General features: G+C 45.4%; 1 long non-coding RNA gene across 1 annotated transcript; it reads left to right on the plus strand.

Annotated features, from left to right (window-relative positions):
• The first annotated feature begins 1,119 nt into the window (after positions 1-1,119).
• Positions 1,120-7,998, plus strand: LOC119870848. Its single transcript, XR_005354275.1, has 2 exons — positions 1,120-1,447; positions 7,834-7,998. It is a non-coding gene; the product is annotated as an uncharacterized LOC119870848 (long non-coding RNA).
• The last annotated feature ends 333 nt before the right edge of the window (positions 7,999-8,331 follow it).

Below are 8,331 nucleotides of genomic sequence, written 5' to 3' on the forward strand. Positions count from 1 at the left end.
TTTGGCACCTGCCTTCAGCCCAGGGCGTAATCCTGGAGACCCAGGATCGAGTCCCATATTGGGCTCCTTGCATGGAGCCTGCTTCTCCCTCTGCTGGTGTCCCTGCCTCTCTCTCTCTCATGAATAAATGAATAAAATCTTTTTTTAAAATAATTTTTTTTAAAAGGAAACTCTTCAATAGAAAGAAAAAAATACAAGGAGACTCTTGCACTTAAAATAAGCCCCTGCTAGCCTTGCTTGATGCTAATGGGCTCTCCAGGAGACAGCCTGCCTGGGTGTTATCTGAGAGTCTTCTCTAAAATGTAGGACTTACATGGGTGCTTTTTAAAGTAGTTGATCATGTACATCAACCATAAACTTTTGCAACCCCCAACAACCTGAGTGGGTGTCGTTTGCAGTCCTGATTTTTGTCTTAGGAGTTTAGAAGGTGAAGGAGCAGTAGAGCTTCAATCAGAGCCCTGAGTTCAACCCAGTGTAGGAGATAGGGAAGATGGCTTGAACTTCCTGTCCACCTCCCTGAAGAACAAGGAGCGCAAAGGGGAGGACAGCCTAACCTCAGACCAAAGGAGTGTGTGGTGAGCGCCTTTGTTAACAATACCAAGAAAACACCTGTGACAAAACAAGGGGGGCTGCTGGAAGAAGAGCAGTGGATGGGCAGCCTCAGGGACTGTCCTACTTGTCTTACCCATGTACCAGGAATCCTTGGCCCCAAGAGGACCATGAACACTGAATCCATAATACGACTGGCACAGTCTTGTGCGACTCTCTTTCCAAATGTTAAGTGCTATTGCTATTATGAATAATATATAAATTCATTGTGTAAAGCATTACTGAATTCATTCTTTTTTTTAAAGATTTAATTACTCATTTTTAAAGAGAGAGAGTGTGCATGCACATTCGCACAAGCAGTAAGAGCCAGAAAGGGAGAGAGAATCCCCAGCAGACCTACTCCTCGTGAGTCCGACTCGGGGCCCCATCCCAGGACCCAGGGATCATGATCTGAGCCCAAACCGAGAGTCCTATATTCAACCAACTGAGCCACCCAGGTGGTCCCCACTGAATTCATTCTTGTTCCATTGAAAACCTTCTCAACCAGCAGATTCTACTGTGGATAAACAGATATGGGAAAATGTTAGATGTTTAAAAGAGCTGAGGTTCCCATGTTTTCTTGAAAAGGCTGGAATGACTGTTAAATTGTGCAATTATGTTCTCCCCAGTATTGGTCTCCCATTGGTTATCTACTTTGGTCATGTGAACATTCTGGAATGTTCTGGAATGTTTGCTTGTGTCAGGGTAGGTGAAGAGAGAGAGAAGGGGCAGACTAGAGGTCAGTTCAGTTATTGGGCCATTTTCAGTTGTCGTTCAAACAGATGAAGTTCCATTTGGCATTACTGATCTATTGGTGCTGAAATGTTGTCCAAGCTCAGCTTCCTCGCTGTGAAATCAGGTGCTACTTTCTTCCCTCAAGATGTTTTCCTCCACAAAGCCTCAGCCTTTCAAGGTGGCAGGTTTTCAGATATGCCTTGATTCAAAATTGTTGCCATAGTAATTTCCAAACACTTCTCCAAACTTACATTCAGGACTTATGTTCAGACCTACAGAAGCTGTGGGATGTCCTCGGGGCCACACAGTGAGTAGAGAGATGGAGCATGTAGTTCCTAGGTCAGAACCATGATAGGAGTATCTCTAGCAGACCATACCCTTTTTTTTTTTTTTTTTTTTATTTTTTTAGCAGACCATACCTTACCACTCTTTCAAATGGGTATTATTCAAGTATTTGTTTAGTGTTTATTTAGAGATGAGCAGATGAACCTTCGTGAGGGGAGGGTTGAAAAGGAGCACCCCAGATTTCCACATCTTCTCAGTGGAACTAAAGCCCAGCTTCATCCTCTTTAGGAAGTATACTTAGGAAGTCATACTAAACCAGGATGTTTTGTGTTTCCTGAGTGAAAGTACCTGAAAACATGAGGTACTCCTCCTTTCTGGGTGATTTTGTAGAGCACAAGAGAAAACTAATCACTAAACCAGCCACACCTAGATGTTGACCTAAAAGGTAGTTGCCCAGCTTACACAAAAATGGGAATGTATTGACTCATTTAAAGGAAAAACCCAGGGCCGCATCTCACTTTGAGCCTAGCTGGGTCCTGAGGCTTACCCAATGTCATCAAGACTCATAATTTTTGTCCTATATCTCTGGTCCTTCTCCTACCCTGCTCCCTGGCACAATCTCCCGACTGATGGTGGCAAGAGGCTGTCAGTTCTTGGCCGCCCCAATAGAAAGAGTCTTATAGTTCTCAAAAGTATCCGCAAAGAGTTCAGCATCATGGAATTGACTTTGGTCATTTGCCCAACCAGTAATCACTTACTGTAACCAAAGCTATTGGTTGCTGTGATTGGCCATGCTTGGGTCACACTGAGAGCCTGGAGGAGTCCCATTCCCAAACCACATGCCCTGAAAGTGAGGAGGTGGTTCCCCATGGAAACTATGATTTCTTATGCCAAGACAAGGAAATGAATGCTGGGCAGACCAAGCCAGCAGATATGTACTCTACAAATGTTATGTCCCCCTAGCACCCTATATAATTAATCAAAATCTTGCTTTAAACAACATTCAGGCCACTCCCTGAGCAGAGTGCTGATCAATACAGTTTTCACTCTTTCATTAAGTTATAAATTGGTTCCCTGGGCACCTTCCCAACTGACTCCTCTTACTCCAACTCTGTCTTCATAGGTAGGAGAGTAAACAGACTCAGCCCAGGACCAAGTTCAGATCAGAACCTGGCCCTACACTGCTGCCTGTTGAGGCCAGCAAGCACTGCTGACCCTGTCACTTGGCTCTTGAGCAGGCTCAGCAGCACGCCTTTGCTTGTCCCACAGCCCACCTGGGTCCCACTGGGACTGAGATTGGTATGGGTTGTAGCTGAACCAAGAGATCTTCAGACTTCAGATTTAAGGCAGTTTGGCCCGAGGCATTCACAACCTGCCCAAGGCTCTGCGGAGGTGTGCCAGTGTAGCTACTGCAATGGACTCTATCTAGTATTTCAGACAGGTATATTGTTTCAGGTAAAAGAGCATGCTTTAGAGTCCCCAAAGAGAAACCGTCTAGAAGGAAATACTAGGCTGTTAACAGGAGTAGCGTGCCTAGGCATATGAAATTGGGGAGGAGATGGTCACTTTGTGCTTTATCTATTTTCTGTTGTTGGAGTGGTTTAAGGGTGGTTTAAGGGGGAGGGGTGCTCTGAGGTGCAGGGGGTTGGGGGGGGGGATTCCTCTTGGCCTTGATCCCAAGGTTTGAGGAAGACTGGGAAAGTACCTCTGATGGGGAAGGGAGGGAGATGAGGGTTGGAGAAAATACTCAGGACCCAAACACAAGGCTGCCACACACCAGAAAAGTAAAGGTCTTCAGAGGATAAGGACTTTTTCTTCCAGTGGCACTGACCCTATCTACTCAATGGTGCTTAGTATGTTGGATCTAACACTGTCAAGACCCCATTGACTGGCGGGCACAATGATCACTGCCTGACCAGCCTGGCCTCCTTTCTGGGCGATTTTGTAGAGCACAAGAGAAAACTAATCACTAAACCAGCCACACCTAGATGTTGACCTAAAAGGTAATTGCCCAGCTTATTAATTAGGCTTTACTCCAAATTACTTTAGACTCATTTCTGTCATCAAATATGTCCTGAAAGGATTTGTGGTTGCTGAAAACATCTAGAATAATAAGTTTAAATTCTAAAGGCAACATAGAGCTTCCTGAATATTTATTACAAAACAAAGTTTCTCTGTTGAAATAAGGATACACTTTCCCAGGTGATTATTTGGAAGAAAATGCTATTCATTTAGATAAGCAGGGATGCCCTTGCCTCCACTGACCTAAGCATGTCTGTTGGCCCCAGTTGTACTTGGAATTCCCCTTCTTGCTTTTCTCTCCCTCTGCTGATTGCTTCCTTGAAGAGACTGGGTCTAGCCCCACCATAACTTTGTTTTTTCTTTTTCTCTTGCGCTAAGTGAAATCTATAATGGCCAGACTGTCCATGGCCATGGATTGTATACTTTGAATTGTTCCTACCTGGATGCTGTGGTTCTGGTCCACTAACGACACTGATGGTTCTGGGCCACTGAGTTTTTTCTTACAGAATCTGCAGGAAAGAAAGATAGTGAGGGAGATAAAATGGAGTCTTTTTTTTTTTTTTTTCTTTCCTATTTCCTTTAGAAAAGTGCAAAAGAGATATACCTGGAGTAAGAAGAGACTAAACCGTCAAGGGATGGGCACTAGAAGGAGATGCCCAGAGGGACAGGAATGGGTCGCAGGGGTATGGAAGAAGTTGGGGACAAAGCATCTGGGGAAGAACTGTGTGTTCCCCTGAGGTCTTTTGACTGAATTTTCCACTGGGCCTGCAGCAGTGTTGGGCATATATGGTATGGTGTGTTAGTGGGCTGTCCTTAAGGATAATTCCAGTCTCAAGGTTTGACACATTTTTAAGTGCTATATCTAAAGCTGAAAGCAATTGACAAAGAGAGAGAGAGAGAGAGAGAAGAAAAAACAACAAAACCAACAACCCCAAACCCAGAATTTTATTTCTCTCCTCCTTGACAATCTCCACTGAAGAACTGTCTTTGGTGGCCTTGGGTATACCAACCTTTCTCAAGCTGGGGAGGTTTGATGTGGTATGATTCTATTCCACATCTTCCCTATATTCAGATATGCAGAGATTTCTAGATATTGAAAGCTCAGATTGGGCTTGAGGTAAGTGAAGAAGAGGGGCTTGGACGAACACTGAGGCACGGCAAGGGGCGAGGCGAGGTCACCCATGGTGCCTCAGGGAGGCTTGCATCATACAGAGAATCCTGACCTCCTCCTCTCACTTGCCTGTGGGGTTTTGGTCACTAAAACCTGTGTGGACTACAGGATCAGGACAGTTTGCTTTACTCCTTGGCACCAATCTCGCTTGAACATTAAATCAATAAATGCCAATTTAATGGAGCCATTTCAGATACATGGGAACCAAGTATCTGACATCTCCTAGGAGATTTATTTTCCCCCTAAACCCACAACTCCCTCCTTGTTGCTCTCTAGGTTACTGCTTTACTGTAGGAATGTGGCTCCCCATCTGCTCTCCTCCCCAACCGTTGGACAGAGCCTGAAAATGCTCAGCAGCTCCTCTCACAATTAGCTGGAGGGTCAGGAGCATCCAGGTCAGAAGGTCCTCCCAGCAGGTGGAGTGAGGACTTGGTGAATGAGAAAAGAGATTATGGTATTTTCAGAAGAAAAATTCTGGAGGAGAAAATATTTGAGTAGCAATTACCGGCTCATCTTCTGAATCTCTCTTGCAGCTTGCTGAGTCTCCATTGTCAGCTTTCTTCCTGAGCTGGCACTTGTGCTAAGTCCACCTCATCTTCTATGAGTTTGCTGTAGAGACCAGGTAGCCAAGCTGGGGTCTCCTCTTCTGTGGTCTCTCCTTGGGACAGAGATGTCAGGCTCTGTGTGCTCCCCTTCTCATCCAGCACCCTTGCCCCCATCTCTCTCCCTTTCCTGTGCCCTGGGTTGGCTGTCCAGAGTTAGTATTGGGTTGTGGGGCTGGCTGTTGGGAAAAGAGAAGGAGAGTCTCGTGTTCCCCAGGACAGTTAGCACACGCACTGCCCAGACACCAGCTGGGAATAGGGCCTTGAGCACCAGCGGTGGGGCGCCTGTCTTGCTGTGGGTTCTGCCGAGGCATGTGGTTCTGTCTCCATCTCCTGCAGCCAGTTGTGAATGCTACTTCCTCAGATGTTTGAGTGTTTTGGAAACTGGGCTCTGAACTCAATTCCATTGGGGTTAACTATGGCCACCCTATCAGAGTTACCATCTAGGTCTCCAGTTACCCTAGAGCAGGAAGAAAACAGAGAGGGGTAGTGGAGTAGGAAGGTGGTCTAAGTAAAGATGGTCGTTCTGACCTGAATAAAATGACAGCCCTCCTATCAGGCAGTGAGGGCAGCACCTGCTGTACCTGTAGCCATCACCCAGACAGCACCTCATGGTTTGGGGACTGTATTAGTGGCCTCGGGCTGCCCTAACAAAGTATTACAGTTTGAGTGGCTTTTTCTTAACTCAAAGATCTGGAGCCCAGAAGTCCAAAATCAAAGTGTCAACAGATTTGTCCCTTCTGAGGGCTGGGGGGGATGAATCACTTCCATGTGCCTCTCTCCTTATTCTGGTGGTCCTAGGATTCCTTACTTATAGATGCAGCCTCCAAATTCACTTAGTGTTGTCTCTGGGTCTCTGTCTTCATGTAGGAATACCAGTCATAATGGATGAGGGACCTACCCCACTGTGGTATTATTTCATCTTAACCAATTATATCTTCAATAATTGTATTTCCAAATAAGCTTACGTTTTGAGGTAACAGAGTAGGACCTTAACATATCTCTTTTTTGGAGTGGAGGAGACACAATTCAACCCATAACAAAGACTAAAGGCTGAAGAACCTGCAGCAGGTGGACCTGGTGGTGGACCTGGAGGAGTTATGGGGATTACTTAGAAGCCGCTGCCAAAACAGTGGTCTTGTTAATTCTACAGTTGTCTAAACTCTGAGACTTTATAAAATCCCATATTTGTGTATATTGTTCCATCATGAGGATTTTGGTGGCAAGTAATGAAAATGAACTTATATAAGCCAGGGCCATTTTGGTTGCAAGGGATGGAAACCCAATTCCAGCTGGGTTGAACAAAGAAATAAAAGAAATTTACTGGCTGACATAACCAGACAATCTAGGAATGGATCTGGCTTTAGGCAGGATGGAATCTAAAGCTTCATGTCTTCAGAGGTGTCTTGTCTCTGTCTCTTTCTCTTTCTCTTCCCCTCCCTCCCAGCAAGCCCTCTTCACAAAGAGGGTAAAATGGTGACTGAGTGTCCCAAACTCACATTGTCTGTGTTTTACCATCTTAGCAGAAAAAGAAATTTCTAGCTCCTTGTATGAATTCTAGAGAAGACACTGATTGGCCTTGTTTGAGTCATGTGTCCATACACAAACCAGTCATTGTGGCCAGGGAAATAGGGTGCCCTGATCGGCCAGCCTGGATTATGTGCTCACCCTTGGGAGGAGTGTCCATGGTGGGTTGTCCTACCTCATGAAAATTGGGGCAGGCAGGGATTTCTCAGAGAAAGCTATAGAAGGGAGTGGGGAAACACAGTGTTAGACAGACCCTATAGTGGCTACCATCTGCTATATAAGTCAAGTCAGTTTAAAGAAAAAAGGGGGAATTTATTTTAAGGATGTGGGGGTGTCTCACAGACTGCAAAACAGGCCTATGGCTGGGCTTCTGGAGGGAACCTGCAGTGATTGGGTCCCAGGTAGCTTCTTCCTGCTGAGATGCTACATTCTTCTCTCTGTGAAATCCCCCTTTCTTTGCTTCTTAGTCTACCCTGTGGGAAGAAAGTGGTTTCCCTACACCTACCAGTTTTTAATTTTCATTCTAGCCCAGTTCAAAATCCACAGGCAAGAAATCAACCATGCTCAATATATCAACAGCGTTGGTTTTTTTTTTTTAATTGCTAGGAGGTATTTCATTATATGAATATATACATATATATATATACTTTCACCAGCTGATGGGTGGTGACATTGTTTTCAGTTTGTGGCTGTTATTAAAAATAGCTGATTAACCTACTTTTTAACAAAACCCTGGGTAGTTGTGATGCAAGTAGACTGCATTTTGAGAAACACTGCCCTAAGGCTGAAAACTGATGCATGGAAAGGTCAAGTAAATTTCCAAAGCCACACAGCCCAGAAAGCTCAGACGTCAAAAGGTAGATTCAAGAGCTCATGGTCTTCCTTTTTGCATGGTCGACCCAGGCAGAGCAGTGTGAAGCGTTGACCAAAGACCTTCTGGACTAAGGTGGAGCTCTTCCAGGATGGAGTCAGAGGACAGCCTTGCAAACCGGTCATACATTTCCATTACCAGTTGCTGCACAACAAAACATCCCTGACTGTGGCTTACACAACAGTTATTTCTTATGATCCTGTGTCAGGGCTGGGTGGTTCTTTTGTTGGTCTCACCTGGGCTCTGTCATGAGGCTGCATTCAGCTGGCAGGTCCCCTGCATGCTGGACTCAGCGGGATGGCAGGGACAGGTGGGCTTCTCTCTCTATGATCTTTCATCCTCCAGGAGTCTGGACCAGACATCCCCACACAGCAGCGGCAGTATTCCAAGGGAAAAAACTGCAATGCTCAAGCACTTCGCAGGTCCCCACTTGCCTTTTGTTTGCTAATGTCCACTGGCCAAAAACAAGTCACGTGACTAAGCTCCGGTTCAGTATGGGAGGAGATATGCCCTAGAGACTGATGCTATTC

The sequence above is a fragment of the Canis lupus genome, chromosome 1 (assembly GCF_011100685.1).
Source record: "Canis lupus familiaris isolate Mischka breed German Shepherd chromosome 1, alternate assembly UU_Cfam_GSD_1.0, whole genome shotgun sequence".
NCBI lineage: Eukaryota > Metazoa > Chordata > Mammalia > Carnivora > Canidae > Canis > Canis lupus.